This window comes from Lates calcarifer, linkage group LG10 (genome assembly GCF_001640805.2).
Source record: "Lates calcarifer isolate ASB-BC8 linkage group LG10, TLL_Latcal_v3, whole genome shotgun sequence".
Taxonomy (NCBI): domain Eukaryota; kingdom Metazoa; phylum Chordata; class Actinopteri; family Centropomidae; genus Lates; species Lates calcarifer.
In genome coordinates, this window is record NC_066842.1 from 9,723,062 (window position 1) to 9,739,494 (window position 16,433).

Sequence of the window (16,433 nt, forward strand, 5' to 3'; positions counted from 1 at the left end):
TTGGTGGAAAATGAATTGATGCGGAGTGAGAATCAGTGGATGTCTGCCGAAGATACTGTGGCTTTTTTGAATCCATCAGATATTTTCACTGTTAACACAGTAGCACTCAACTGTCTAAATGCAGAAGTGGTTCTGGTAAATGGGTCGGATCTGGCCTGATGATGACCTTTTATACTGTTTTCTTTTTCCACTATCACTTCTGACTGCAGGATATTGTCACCTCCGCCCAGCCCTCACAGACTCTTTCAGCTTTTGTTGCAACCTTTTCTCACTAATGGCTCTCATGCAGGACAACAGCACAGCTCTTTGTGACATGGAAATGGTCCACATTGTGTTACAACTGTACTTAATATCTGTCTTGAGTAATGGAAATATTACATTACATTATGGCCTTCCCATACAAAGCAGTCAGATTCACTGTGGGGCACTATTGGTGAAAGTAGAGCAACAATTACCACAAAAATTAGTGAAAAATAAAATGTTTTTCCTTGTAACTTTTGAATCAGTCCAGACTGATTGAGACTAATACTGGTCCCAGTGGAGCTGGGCTCTGAGGCTGAAATGATCCTTGGAGAGTTACACAGTAGCATGTGTAGATGGTAGGGTTGAACAGTTTATCGAAATTGAACAGCAATTGCGATTTGAACTAATGCAACAGAGAGTCAGTGGACATATCCTCACACTTTTTTTTAGCTGCCTCACAGTTCACACACACAGCACTGCAGGAGAAATAGGGCGACAGATCTGGTCTTGAAATGACCAAACCACAAAACCAACTGTGGAGTTAGATACTTGATGAAAAGGGAGGGCAGAGCAATGCAGGCAGTGTGAGTCGCGTAGCGGTGATATGATGAGTTAAAACCGACTGACAGTGTCAACAGGCCGGCAAGAGAGATAACTGAGCTGTGACCAAGATGCCAACTTTGTCTGCAGTGTTTCTGCTATACGTATCCTGGCCACAGGAAAATTCTTGCCACTGATATTATAAAGTTGCAAAATACGCAGTTGAGCCAAGGAGGAGAGAGAGAAAGAAGAGGATAATGAGAGAAAATGGTAGAATGAACTAGCTAACATTAAGTTAGGTTTGTATTTGTATTTTGTATTTTCTACTGGGAAAAATCTTGTAGAGTTTTATTCGGCTGTGTCTGTCTCTACTGGCTCTCTGTGTGCCTGTCAATCTCCTGTCATTCCCCCTCAGTGTATCAGCATCGATGACCGATGTAAAGAAGGCAAGTGAATGTAGTACTACTGTTTGTTTTGTGAGAATTGTTCTATGGTTCACTCTGTGTATTTGTATACCATTTATTGTTAGAATAAATACATTTTGGATTTATATATTTTAATTCTCATTCTTGGATTAGTACACAGAGCAGTTAATATTTCAATTATCTCTTAAATGGTAATGCTCCATCATGTTTTATATCTATATAGTGAATCCTGGACTGAAGCTTTCAAAATTATATTGCAAAAATCACAATATCTGTCAGAAAAATTGCAATTAGACCTTTTCCCAGAATTGTTCAGCCCTAGTAGATGGTTTTGTATTTCTGTGTACTTTTTGTGAAGAGGCATCGAGGCAGGCAGTAGCAACGTGTACAGCCCTGGGCAGTCCCACAGGTCCTTTGTGCACTCTTGGCATGCCGCATGTTCGGTAGCCAAAGCAGATGGTGACCCCCTTTTTTTTGTTTTAACCCTTCAGTGATTAATTAACACTTCTGTCACAACACAGTTCACTAATGATGACACAACAAACTGTAAGCATTATAATTTTAATAGTTATTTATAGTTTAGCTTACAAATGTACACTTGAAGGCCATTGTATTTGTGAGGGTGGTATTTACACTGCCTTAGGCACTTGTCCCTGTCAGATCAGACACAGCAGCACAAACTGTGGCTGTTGATCTATGCCTCAAGACTTACTTTTTTTTTGATGATAAGAGAATGGATAGATTGTGCTTTTCTTTTTTTTCCTTTTTTTTTTTTTTTTTACAAGCATAACACTTGATGTGGGTGTCTTCTCTGAGTGCTGTCTTGGTTTGTCATTTTAGATGTATTCTTAAAATAGCAACAAATATGATTAACCTGAGCAAAATGGTGGTAAGCTATATTTAGTTTCATCTTTCTGTACTGACTTCTGGTCTGTATCTAGGGACTACTGTGTACCAGCAATATTGTTCTGCCACTGAGAATGACTTTCTTCCTGGCATCTTTGCTTTTAATTTCCTATGGTACGGTGTGACAGTGGGTTAGCTATAGGCTTTAATAATGACCCTCCAGCAGATGTGCCTCTGTTTATTTCCAGTGGTCAAGATTAGAGAAGCCAAGACCATATGTCAGACTTTGCCTTTTTATGGCAGTGAAAGGCTGCTCAACTCATTGATTACATATATCTGGGGAAGACAGAAAAGCAATTCCATTGTTGAGTGGTGGCATAACTCTGTGGGCAATTTCTGTGTATATTTGGCTAGCCATTTCCCCCAGACAGCTCCAGCTGTCAGCATAAACTCAACAAAATCTCATTCTGGGTTCAGCATCTCTCATAATCCCTTTACTTCATATTGTAATGTTATACAATGTGTGGCTATCTTTAGTTTGACTTGCTTGCATCTTCTTTTGTTTTATCATAACAGATTTCTTTGGCTTTTATGAGGCTGAAGATACTCCAGACTGTCAGTTGGTGTTTCTCATTTTAAAATAACTGCTGTATTTTTCAATTAACAGGAGAACTTCAAGGGACTCCACAGCACATTTTGAAAAAGGAGTAGTGGCAGCAGGAACATCGTCTTCTTCATTTGAGGAACAGAACACGGTGTGATCTCCTCATACTTGAATTCAGTAAGTGAAAGTTTTTTTGTTTCACTTCACTGACGTGTATGCATGTCAGTGGTAAAAGGCCTGCAGTCACCCGAAATAAGGAATATACCAGGCTGTCCTGGTCAGCTGTTCAATGAGCTATGCTGTGGAGACTGGTTGTTTGGCGTGTGTATGTATTCACTCTCACAGTAGAGCATTGTGATTGTTTTGGCTGCTTGTGAGTGCATGCATGGAACGTTTTTTTGTAAATGGTTTCACATTTCCCCTTCGCCATTTGGACAAAGTCACCTTTCACTTCTCCTCAGCAGCACCCCCATATCACATCTAACATTTTCAACACTAGCATTATATATCTGGTTAGCTGACCCCTTGGTAACCTTTTACTGGAAGGACTCAGTTCTTACACAATGATGTAAGAAATGGAAATGTCTCCGTTGCTAAATGTTAAGAATTTTTGTCCTACAGTCGTTCTGTCCTTTTTGATTTAATTACCGATCACATTTAGATGTTTGAGCTCAGCAGCAGCTCATCACTGAACATTTGGATCCCACTGAACTGACAACTGGTGCTAGTTAAGTACATTATGGATCACTTAACATCCCGGTTCATCCAGAAGTTGCTTCTCTAAAGTAGTTTCCCTATGATTAGAATAGAAAAGTACTATAGAAGTAGAAAAATGAGGCATACCATCAAAGCAGTCAATACCTTTAGAGCTTCACATTTTATTTAAATAATAATGCTGATGTGTTTAGCCAAGGTCTTTTTATATTTTGATGAAAATTTGATTTTTTATGTAATATCATATACCTGCCGCTAACAATCATTTTAATGCTGGAAATACTGAAAATACTGGGAAAATATCTTAAACCATTTTTCCAGAGCCCAAGTTTATTTATTCCAACTGCTTAATTTGACTGATTAAAAGCACAAAGCCCAAATATAATCAATTTACTATCAGAGTTAAGAAAAAAGGTAAATATTCAATAGTGACAAGCTGAAGACAGAAGATTTTTGTCTTTGTTTCTTAAAAAATAACTACTCACTGTAACATAACTACATCAAACTTTTTCTGATTAATTCTCGCTCTAATTGATCAATAGACTATTTGTCTCTTATATAATATATAATAATATACCTAACACAAATGAATATCTGTCACCACATTAAAATAACAAAAAAAGATATTATGGATTACCAAAGAATCAGACATAAAACACAACCAGAAGTTTGCATGAATTGTCTAATATAGTTGAATAAAGGTCAACACATTGAGCAGCATCTGGGTTTGTCAGCAGAGTAGATATACGCCCCTGGTTCAACTTGGCTGACCTTTTTGAGTAATTTTTCCTGTTGAGATGGTTTAGATAAGGATGGGAATCTCATTCCTGTGACGCAGTTCTCAAATAGTTTTCATCTGAGCTCTGTACGCCTGCCATCATTATACAATCAGAGTTTATAGAGAAATTATAGTATCAGTATAACTGGCCACACTGGTCATTAGGGCTCTCTCTAAACCAGTGGTGCCCAGTCTAGTACTATGGAAGAGTTTGCAGGTTTCTAATATATTTTTTGTTTTTATGCAACTCAAAAGTCTAAAATTTTTACAGACAGCAGACAGCACTCTTCATCCCTAGGCTGCTGAAACAATATCTGACCTGTCTATCATTTACAGGGAGTTGTTTAGCTAAATAGCATTTTAAAAACTATATAATATGTATGTATTGACTGTGTGTGCTGTTCTGTATGTAATTAACAGAATTCAGGCACGTTAACTCAACAACAGGGGCTCCTGTTTTATACCGTTTCACGCCTGGCATGCTGTGAAGAGTGACACATACTGGTGGTTCCAATACTAAATGTCAACTATACTTCCATCACACTCTGTACAGTCTGTACATTCATGACCACCTGCAGGCACTGGATGCCCATATATTTGCACTATATTCATGTTGATTGAAGTATATTAGATTTTATGATATGAATTTATTTTTGAAGTTTTCAGACTCCCACAATGTACTCTATTATAGGACAAATGAAGTAGTAATAAATCACACTTCTTGAAGGATGAAGCATATTGAATGCAAATGTATGCTAATGTATGCTAATAACTTAGCCCCCTGTTGTGTAAAATGATTGAAACCCAAGGTAAAATATAATTCAGCCTGGAAGCCAACCAAATCATGTACCGCACGAACACTTTTGCTTGACGCTGCTTGGAAAAATCCGCCTTCTGCGCTAATAGGACACCTCTGGTAACAGTTTGACCCTGAACTCCCTTTCCTCAATTCTAGAGCTCAAGCAGCTGTAACACAGAGGCTCTATTTGACTGGCTTTGTTAAGATTGCATTCTATGGTACAAACATCATGCAGTTGTAATGCTTGTTGACTCATAAGCCCCACTGAGTAAAATACAATTTGAATACCATTTCATACAATAATGCCACACTGTAACCCCAGACATATTAACTTAATTATGTTGCTTGTTTTTCTACTTTTAAAACTGCATCCATTATATTGAAGAAATTGAATACCACCTTGTCAAACAAATGCTCTTAAGTACTTTACAGTGTTTCCCAAAGCTGAGCAGGTGATATACAATTGCTGTAATTAATCAAAGCAGGAAAAAAGTAAACCTAAAGTAAACCTACATTTTTAAAAACTGGGCTGAGTGGACACATAAGGTCCAATTGGTCACAATAAGGTGCTAATGTGTGGAAAACACACAGACAGACAGACATACACACACCCCTATGCTGTGCAGATCAGACACCAGGCTCGTGTCTGCTCACCACCTCTACTAATCAATTCCCTGAGGGGAAACTCTGTCTTAAGAAACTTTTGGAATTGCCCTAACCCTAACCCTAATTTTCCATGATGTAGTAAATATATAATGTATGTAAAAATGTTTTATTAATACAGTAATTTTCTCAACTATATTGCTCAGTCTTACTAGTGTTTTGTTTTTATTTGTTGATATTTTGTTTGGATGATTGTTGGTTCTGCTAAAATATTTGACACTAATGAGGCGGAGAAGTGAGCAGCCTCCTGCTATTGAAAAGTTTAATTTTCTTCTAAATGGATTAAAATCATTCAGTCACAACCAGAATCTTTACAAGGCAATAAACTGAAGCTAATAAGGCCAGGAGACAAATGCAACCTTTTTCCTGATTAGATATCTACCTCATCGTGCCTGAACATCAGCCATCCTGTGCAGGGATTGATTTCCTCATTTGTTTCTGTGTAAACTCAGCTGAGCCCTCATGGCATTTGTGGTGCTCAGTAAAAACCTGATTAGCAAGCTGCGTGGGTGTATTCACATTTACCAAGAGGCGGCTTTGACGTGTCTGATGATAAGTAAACAATATAGACTGTGACAAAATTGCCAGAAATGCCCCTGTTATGGAGAACCTTCTTCTGGATGGAAGTTGGAAAGTTTTGCATATTCAAAACAAACATCACGTATATGAACACAAGCACGTTATTCAACAACAGTTAGCTTTACGTTTTCCACTGTGAAAGTGAAAAGCGATCTAATTAGCTTCAGACTTTCACAGAGACTACCCAGAACAAAGTCTGCCCTCAATTTAAGTAACAGGCTGTCTGAGCTGTTTCTTGCAGTCTTATATGGCTTGAATGTGTTTAGGGCAAAATGGTGATTTCCCTTCTTCAAAGGCTTTGCACACATGCATACACACACACACAAACATGCCTAAATAGGGAGTTATTTAAGAGTTAGGGCTGTTTGGAACAAAAAAATTGCTGCAAGCTTTGGTCCAGGCGAAACCAGTAGCCTTCACAAACAGAGGCTCATTTAGGTCTGTCTGCCTACTTGTAAAGTAGGCTGTGTCTACCACTCCTGGCAAGCTATCGGCCAAGTTACAGTTCTGAACAAGGACATAACATTTCCAAGAGATGTAATGATTTCTCAAAGATAATGATTGAAATCCTCTGTCACCTGATTATTTTGCACAATTCATTGCTGTGTACCATCAAACTAAGACTATATAACTGCTGTTATCCCTGTAATGAGAACAAATTTGTGTTGAATGACATGCTGTCAGAAGTACTTTGTTTTGTATTTTCCGCAGACAGCGGGGAGGAAGGTTGAGGTTTTAGCAAGGTTATAACATGCAATATTTCAAAGTATTGATTTTCTGTCACAGAGAACTTTTATTATTTGCACTCTGTCTGCCGTTTGGGAGAGAGATGGACAAACCAATTGCAGAGTCTGAATAGTAACAAGAATTGTATGTGCCTGTGTTGGTATGGATGCAGCTGTGTGTATTGCACTGTTTGGGGAAGGTGCTCTGCTTGCTGATCGAGGGGAATCGATTCAAGTGTTTCTGTCATTGCGTCAGAGCAGGGTAACACAGACACAGTGACAGTCTGATGAAATGTTGAAATGAGATGTCTTTGTTTTGGACAGAGGGGTAGCTTGGAGACAAGGGCTGTCTAGGGAGAATAGAAAGAAGACTTTTGTAACCCTGGCCTACAGCAGCAAAAGTCATAATTAGGGCTGGGTATTGAACTTCAATGCTTGAGCACCAACCATGTTGTTTGTAGTATTGAAAAGTATCAAGTATCATTTTCTTTGTCAGATTCTTAATGGGTATTCAGACAAAACAACACTGTTGTGTTATTTCAAGCAGTAGTGAGACAACTAAACAGGATCCAGGAAGACTGGTTTTAGTAGTAAATCTATGAGTTTGAAGGCCTCTTAGCAAAGCACAGCACTTGTTACTGCTATGAAATAAAACTTTACAACTGCAAAGTTAATACATTTGATTGTCTATTGTGACAGTTATGAGATAATGGGTAGAAATACCTCAAGGATGCACTCAATACATTTTGGTGTGTAAAACTCTGTTTTAACATGACTTTTGTTTGTTTACAAGAAAGTGCCACAGGGCACCATTTTAATAAACAAAGAAAAAATGAATAACATGTTTATGTTGATGATTTAATGTTATGATGTAACATGTTTAGATTCCCTAAACTAAGGCATGCAACAAAAAAAAAACGGAGTTACTGAATATCAATACCTTTCAGTTGATACCTAGCTCTGGTCATGATCAGGTGTCTTTACTATCTGCCAGTCCTGAGTCAGTCAAGCAAGCATGAGGATGGCAACAAGAAACACTGATGAAGTATCAGAGAAAAAAGGCAGCAATGTTTCAGTTTTGCAGAATTCATTCATTGAACCAACCATGGTTCTTTGCACAGTGGACATTAAAGCTGAGAACAAACTGTATAATGAATGATTTACTTGACCCAGCCAAAGTCATTACTACCTTTAGTTGCTCGTAAACTCTCAGAGAGGTAGTGCATCCAGGGTAACTGCTGTCCCATTTTTGTTTGATATTTTCTTCATTGCTCTTGCAGGGGGAGCTGTAAAACAAGATAATTTTTCACACTTGCCATCTGGCAAAAGGAATGTCAGCAAAATGGAAGTTGTTGTGCTTGGTCTAGTGTGCTTCTAGCCTAGTACTTTGAAGCTGACCTGCACCTCTACATACTAATATTGACATTATTGGCTGTTTCCCCTTGGTGGCTCATTTGAACTTTATAGGCAATAGAAGTGTGTTCATTACTGTGTGAAGCAACCTACGTGTGTGTGCATCCATTACCATGGTCGTGCCTGGAATGATGAGCACAGGATTATAAGACAAGCTCTCTTACACATGTTCATGGGAAGAAGTGAGATATCAAAGGATAAAAATGCAAACATATATGTAATGCCAAAATAAATAGTAACATGTTGGATATTTTAAGGATCTCTTTTTGACCTTTACTAAGCACTTAATTCCATGCAAGGAGTGACGCAGATTGAGCCCTCAAATGAGCACTCTCCGTCATTTCGTCTTCGGGGCTGCCTAGCAACCAGGTAGCGCTTCAGCAAACTGAGCAAGGAGGGTCCAAGTCGAAGGCTTGAAATAGTCCTATTGTGGCACCTCTGGGATCAAACCTCTACACAATGAACCTTGTTATATTTATTGTGAAACTAATGCTGACTGACTGCTTAATTGATTTGTACTGATGACAGCATATCTACAATCAGAGGCAGCTGTCCTTGGTAGCACATATGGAAATATCTTCACATGTTAAGTGTGGTATGACTTCAAAAATCAGTGAGAGACAGTATTTCTATGCTATTGCTGTCACTGTCTCAGGGCCCCAGAAGGTGGGTAGGCAGAAAGCTGTTTCAGTTGCTTTAACTCTTACTCACTGGCATGGAAAGAAAGTAAATGTCCCAGGCTTCATGGGCTTCCCTAGGAACACACAAACATGTCTATGCTACTTTCAGTAATTGCAGATTATCATATTCCCTTTTTGGTTCTTCAGCAGAATGGTCAACTAGATCAGAGAGGCAGAAGAATGTAAACAGGAAAGTTAGAGAGATGGCAGTGTTATATGAGAGAAGCACCAATATGGTTTTGCCTGCATTTCCTGTTCTGTGTATTGATGTGTAGTATCAACACACATCATACCATAAGGTCCAGATTTTAGGGTCAGACATCCAGACCAGTGTGCACTTCTTTATTTAATCTCTCAAACTAACCTACACCTCTGTAGCCCCAGGATTTATGTACAGTCCTTTCTTCACAGTGTGTTTCTCTTCCTCATTCCACAAAACTGGAGGAAAATAATTTTTCAATCTACAGCCCACAGTGGGTTGTCTGTCCGAAACTCAACCTGCCAAATAGAATTGATAGTATTATAAGACCTCCCAATGATTGTTGGCTATAAACTGACATTTTGAACCTGTTTCTAACCTTACTAGCCCTAGGGAACTACACAACAAAATTATCTTGTCAAGTATGATACAACTGAAAGTGCCCGTTTTTGATTTTTTTTTCTCCTCTCTGCAGGAACAAGACAATAATAACAGAGCACAGATACCACCATTTATAAACTCCAGTGTATAATCACTGCTGTGATTTCAAAATATCACCATTACTGCTCATTACCTATTGCAATCTACTTATTATACAGCTACTCATACTTCTCACAGCTCCAAGATGCACTTTTAGATACAACACATCCCCATAACCATAACGATTCTGTTGTTCTCCCAAACAAAATTAACAACACCTTTAAAGGCTCCACTGTGTTTGTTGCTATGTATATTTTAAGTGTATGCAAGTTAATAAGTCTAATTGTTACCCACAAGTGAAAAAGTACAACATTCTAGCACTTAAGTTTGATCTAAATGCAACTCCCCTTAATCCACAGTGCAGCAACACAACCCCTTTTCAATGAGATTGTGCTCTGTATGGTGAAGGGTCTATGGTTACCTTTGAAATGTTAAAAATCTCCCACAATATGCCAGCAGTCTCGAGGGGAAAATAATTGGGTGTGCAGAGTTTTATCCTCTAATAACCATTCCTTGTGTATCATTAAAGCCTGCCTCATTAGATCACTTAATTAGCTTGGGTAATAGCTACCCTGGACAACAATCATTTGACATCTGGTATTTCAAGCTACCTGTGACTCCACTACACCACTGATACCTTTTTTCCTCTGTTTTAACCTTGCAGTGATATGTAACACTGTACAATTGCTGGTCTAATACCACAGTTCTGCTTTAAATCCTACCTGTAAAAGGGTGATGGTCTTCAGTTTTGTTGAGTTTATACTGTTTAAGAGCGGTGTTGACCCAACTGTATTGTAAGTCTAGAGGCTGCAGTTTGTGATGCTGATGAATTGTATTGTGCCATTTTGAATTTTTTTTTTTTTTCGTTATTTTTTCCACCCCATTTACAACAGTGAAGAAATGACAGAAACTTATCTCTGTATGATGCAATAAAGTTCAAAAACACCACAATCTACATCCTCCAAAATTATCCAAAAAATTGAATCTGTGCCTCTCTAAAACAAACTGAACATAATACAATGGACTGTTGTATTAGACTGCATTTGTTATAGCTAGGTGTATCAAATAACCTGGTAGCTAAGTGTATCTGGAGTTTAATAATTAAAAGTTCAGAGCTGTTCTTCAGCTTTGACACAATTTTTGTCTTCTCTGTGACAGTTTTGCAGCTTTAGTTGATGTTTCATTACAATAATGAAACAGAACATCTTCTTTTTTAACCTACCCCTCTGTGCAATTATGATAATCACATATCTTAAAATCATAGTGACAGTGCAATAATATGCCATTGCAGAGATGAGCAAATCAACAATAACCCTGTTAGTCACTGTGTAACGTTACAAATAATAATTATATATAAGTAGTAATAATTAGTGGTTGACAGCAGTGCAGAGGAGACAGAGCTTTGAAGCTTTGTGCTGGCTTTGTCGAAGTGTACGTTCAAAGGCGGGACCTCATTCTCATCTCTTGTGTGCTGGATCCCTGCTGAGCTCTGATGGCTTTTGCTCCTTGGAGGAGACCATTCACCTCCCAGCTGCGCGTGTGCACTAAGTGTCAGCCCTGCTTTACCTCACCATGTCTTTGTAGCTTCTGAGTCAGCTTCACAGTGAGCCTGTTGTGTCAAGATGGCCCCAGAGATAGAAACACCAAATGATCACTGGCAGTAATGTTACTACTACAGCCCCCCCCCCCCCCCCCCCCCCCAGTCCCATTCCCCACATGAGCACTATTCAACAGATGGTAAAAATAAACCACCTGTCCTTCTGACACACCGTTAATTTATACATTGTGTTTGTGCCTCACAAATGAGGTGTACAAAGCAGTGTCAAGTCATACTGCAGTCATTCGCTGTGGTTTGTTTTTTGGGGCTGTGACAGTTTTTACCCATGTAGCTAACAGACCATTTATATGCACATAAATGAGCAGAAAAAACACATTTTTTTTCTGGAAATTACATTTTGAGAAGTGGTGGAGGTATTATATTCATTTTAGACATATTATTATTATTATTTTAATATTTTAGACACTTCTCTTTGAATGTAGCATGTACTGGCTTCTGCTGCTCTTACAGAAGGGAGCCCAGTACTGGAGAGTTTTGCAGTATGAGCTGTTTGTAGCCCTAATGTTACAAGGCTAGCAAGTTTTACAGTCAAGTAATGTCTGATAGCTTGTGTAATTTGTTTTGCTTTTTATATTTTTATTTGGCATCTCATAGTCAGGCCTGGACTGGTACATATACAAGTTTAGTAAATGCAAAAGTAAACACAACATTGTTTAACTGCATATTCCAGTCTTCTATTTTCCTCCTTGTGCTTGATTTATGAAGGAGTTATAATAATGCAAGGGGAAGGGATGGAGGACTGCCTTCACTAGAGTGAGGGACCGGCAGGGAGTCAACAGAGACCCAGCTGGGCTGCTGTACTGTGAACTCTGTCATTATCCACAATCCTTACAGCTGAGACCATAAGACAGTGCATGGAATTGTTGTTCAGAGATCCATCGTCTTGCTTGATATCTCACAGCATTTGGTTGTAATATCAGTAATTCGAGGCTATTTTTTCAACAGATTTCCACAGTTAAAAATCTTGCAGATGTAGTGGTTAGATTACATTACAGTAACAGTGACTACTGGTATACTTGACTCTGTATGTAAATGTGACTCCCTAAGGATCTTCAGTAACCACTCCAGCAACTCACTTACATAATCACGTTGGAGCAAGTCATCCAACAAAAGGGTGAGTTCCCTTGGTTCAGTGTGATGTAATAAGTGAATATTAGGCAGGGAAACTCCAAATCCCAGGAATCATTAGGACTAGTTCATTCCGTGTTAACTGTCCCCCGATGATTTAACAGTATTAATCTGTTCGACTCGGCACAATAATCCTTTGATAGTAACTGAGGAACAGTTCTCCTCAGACTGCCTGCATGTACAGATCTTCTCTGTGTTGTATAGAGTACAGTTTCCAGGGTATGTATCAGTGGCCTGTCCTAACTCAAGATAGGAATTCACTGCCTTCTCCATTGTCTTTTGTTTATCGCTAGCTGTCACAAGCACTGCTTTCTGTGTTCATCTGTTTTCTCTGCCCTTTTGCCGCAACTGAACCTCATTTGTAATTTCCACTTCATCAGAGCCAGCATCTGTCGAGCAGGGAAACCATTACTTTAGTTGATTTGAAGACATCAGAGTTTCGGCATCCTTGGCTAACTTGATACATCTACACGATCAATCTCTCCACATACACAATATAATGTGCCCATCTTTACTAACAGTGTCCACCCTCAACTGAGCTGTACTGACGTCATGCTCAACTGAATGTGTCAAATGTGCGATCACGCAGGCCACAGGAAGAAAAAAGGAATCATTTGAGACGCTTCATGTTCATCTGTCAGTAGTTATGCTTCTCCTGCTTAATATTTGTTTCTGATCTTACAACAAACACAGGAGCTGACACAATAGATAGTGTTCAAAATATTTCTCATTACAATATAACTGCAACAAATACTTACTGTGTTCATTTTTTTTACTCTGTGTGGTAAAATTTTATGTTTTCTGGTTATGTTGAATCTTAAGGAATGTTACCTTGTTCACTCTTGTGGGCTGATGAATTAACAGGAACACCTTTCAATGAATCTCTAGTGCAATATATCTATATATATATATATGCATATATCCACTACATACCATTACACACAAACACAAGGGTTGACAGGATATCCTAACAGCCCAGGTGTCACCACCTTGTACGAGCCTTACCATATTTTTATCTGCTTCTCTTAACAGTGCTTGGTTGGAGCTGTAATGACTTTGTTGAAGCTTTAATGAGGTCTGTTCCTCCTTTGTAGTCTCAATTGACTGTTAATGCACACCAGCACACACTAAAAGCCTTTCACTAGCACCTCTTCACAGCTTTTGTTGTTCCAGCAGTGATTTTGTCCTATTTAATTTGGGGTTAGATAAAATGTGTAGAAATATTGTGGAAATGGTTTATATAACAATGATAAAACCATACAGTACAAGGCTTTTATTTACAGAATAAACGGTCAAAGAAGTGTGTCACTGAGGTCAGCCACTGAAAGCGAACATATTGCTTGATAAAAGTTGGTCTACCTCTTGTGAATTTTGTTTAATGTTTTTTTTCTTAGTGAATCAGCTTTGAGCATTGTAAGGAAGAAACTGACTTAATTGCAGCTCTGTCGGAGCACAGCACAAAGGAGAGCGGATCAGAAAATGGAGGCTTTTTTGTTACATCAATAGTAGGAACTGTAATACAAGGGTATAACAAAAACACAGGATTACATTATTCTCTAAACAATTTGATTCACTTTTGATTTGTGAGCCAGACTATTGCAAAGAAAATAAAGTAAAGCTTTTTGATATAGAATACAATGCTTTTCCTCATGCTGATCCTGTTCAATAGAAACGCTGACACCTTTGGTTGTGATCACAATTGTTCACAATTCTCTCCTCACAGTTGCTTGTGGTGCTGCAGTCATCTGTCCAAAAGACAGATCTTGTAAACATGTCCTGGAGGGTAGAGGGAGTGAATCAGTTTATTATTGTTGAGTAGGTATCTGAGGGTGTTAGGGAAATGCAGAGCATGCACATGCTTCAAAGTGGAATCCCACAGTAACCCAGATCCACTCGCCCTGGAGCATTAGATAGTCATGTTCGTCTACGTCAAGGAAAACTTGTGCCTTTGTCTTCCCCAGTTATTGGATGCGGTCACACATAATCAGTTACCATGATTAGGTAACATAACTACACATCTTCATTAGAATAATTTCCCAACAAACACATCAGACATCTTGACTGCAAACATCAACCTGCTAGTATCAATAAATGAAAAGTCAGAATATCACCAAAATCAATATGATAAATCATTCAAGAACCATGAGTGTCAATTGAAGAACTTTTTCCCATTCATCTTGTAGATGTAGAGATATTTCAAATGGTCGTGCTACTTGAAAAGTCAGAATTCCATTGAAGTAGTAGGGCTTATCTTGTGGGGACTATTAATATATGTGTACAGATCAATCCCTCCAGTAGTTTTTGAGATTTCTGAGAAATCATGAACTGACTGACAGATCAGCATTGCCATCACTTTAGAAAAAAAAACACCTCAAACTTCAGTGGCAGAGAAGGTGGCTTAGTCTGTTGCACCAGTAACACAAACAAGCGCTTCTTAACCCAGTTAGGACATCTGGAATCCAATAAGGGTCAAGGATTCTTGATCTAATTCCAACAGAACATAAGAGACTGGATCCTCCTGTCCTCAGCTTAAAGTTACACTGTGCTGAAGCTCCAGTATTCCTCAGGGCAATGAGAAATCCATACCATTAACACTAACCATGACAGGTAATACATTTACTAAGGTCAGTAAATCATTCTGAGTGGGCACAAGAGACAGACATTTCATTGAGTATTAACTGCTTGCTCTTGTTTCTAGGGTCTGTTGAGTAGACGTGTTGTTTTTAGCTGTTATCTACTTTTGGCTCTGTATGGTGCTGCTAGATAGACAAGCATGGTGGCGAGGGGATTTAGAGGGTATTGGGCAACTGTGTCTCATGTTATTTATGGAAAAAAGGAGGAGATGAGCAGGCTGTAGAGTCTGCTTTCTTATTTTTGAGTAACACATTTGTTCACGGTTGCTCCTCTACACCCACACACTGCTTTGTTCGTATGATACAATTATTTTTTACAGAACATCTTTCTAGTCACTAACAAGAGATCTCTCGGGGAGCTCGCACCTTTCCCACAATATCGTCCTCCTATGTTTAGCAGCTTTTCATTTCCACAGCACATGTTCTGTCACAAAACCTGCGGGAAGAACAGAGAGAGTATTGTTTGTTACTCATATTATTGCTTGTACTTCACTTACAGCATTTGGTTCATTCCTCACACCAGGTGGACTAACCTGCCCCCCCACCCCCACACTAATTAATTACATGTTGTTCTGTGATAAGACTCTTCCCTCTGTTTGTTTATCCCTCAGGGAGGTAAATGTATTGATATCCTGAATCACAGAAAAGGAGAAAAAACCTGTCTCTTCAGGCTGCATCAATAGCGGGCTTTGTACATGCATACATCCTGATATACCTCCTCCTCATCCTGTTTTTTTCCCCCAAATTCCTGGAGGGGATTTCTATGCATGTCATCATCACACATGCAATGCTTTTGAGGAATCTGCCTTTTCATGTGTAATTGTGTTTGTCAATGTACATGAGACCTCTAGAGCAGGGAATTAACCACTGTTTATTGCTGAAATTTATTGCGTGGGTGTGCTCTGTTTTAGTCAGGGGGGTTTTAATTTACCATATCTTTGAATTCTTTCAACTAATAAACACTTAAAACAGGAAATAGAATTTCTCAAATAGAAATAGCATTTCCCCCATTAACAGTTACTCCAGGAATATTTATGTCTTCTTGAAATTATCCCTGTTATAACACAGCACTGATTATTTACTGTTTGAATAAGTTTAAATAAGTTTTAAAGTAAATTATACTTGTTATGATCTTAGTTTGTTTTATACTGTAGACAGTTGTTATTTTCATTATCCATAAATCTTGTGATTATTTTCTCTTCATTGTTTTGTCTATAAAATGTTAGAATGTACAGAATACTTCATGATAATATTTCAGACAGCCAAAAGTTACTTCAAACGTCTTGTTTTAGCTGATCAACATATTCTGTTTATATTGATATAAAACAGAGAAAAGCAACAAATTCTCATGTTATGCATAAGAAGT

General features: G+C 38.4%; 1 protein-coding gene across 1 annotated transcript in view; it reads left to right on the forward strand.

The window, feature by feature from the left end:
• tp53i11b (tumor protein p53 inducible protein 11b) overlaps positions 1 to 16,433 on the forward strand; it is a 32,766-nt gene that overhangs the window by 1,812 nt on the left and 14,521 nt on the right. The window contains exon 2 of the mRNA XM_018666432.1: positions 2,722 to 2,835. The gene's annotated coding sequence lies outside the window, so the exon portion shown is untranslated. The remainder of the gene's footprint in view (positions 1 to 2,721; positions 2,836 to 16,433) is intronic.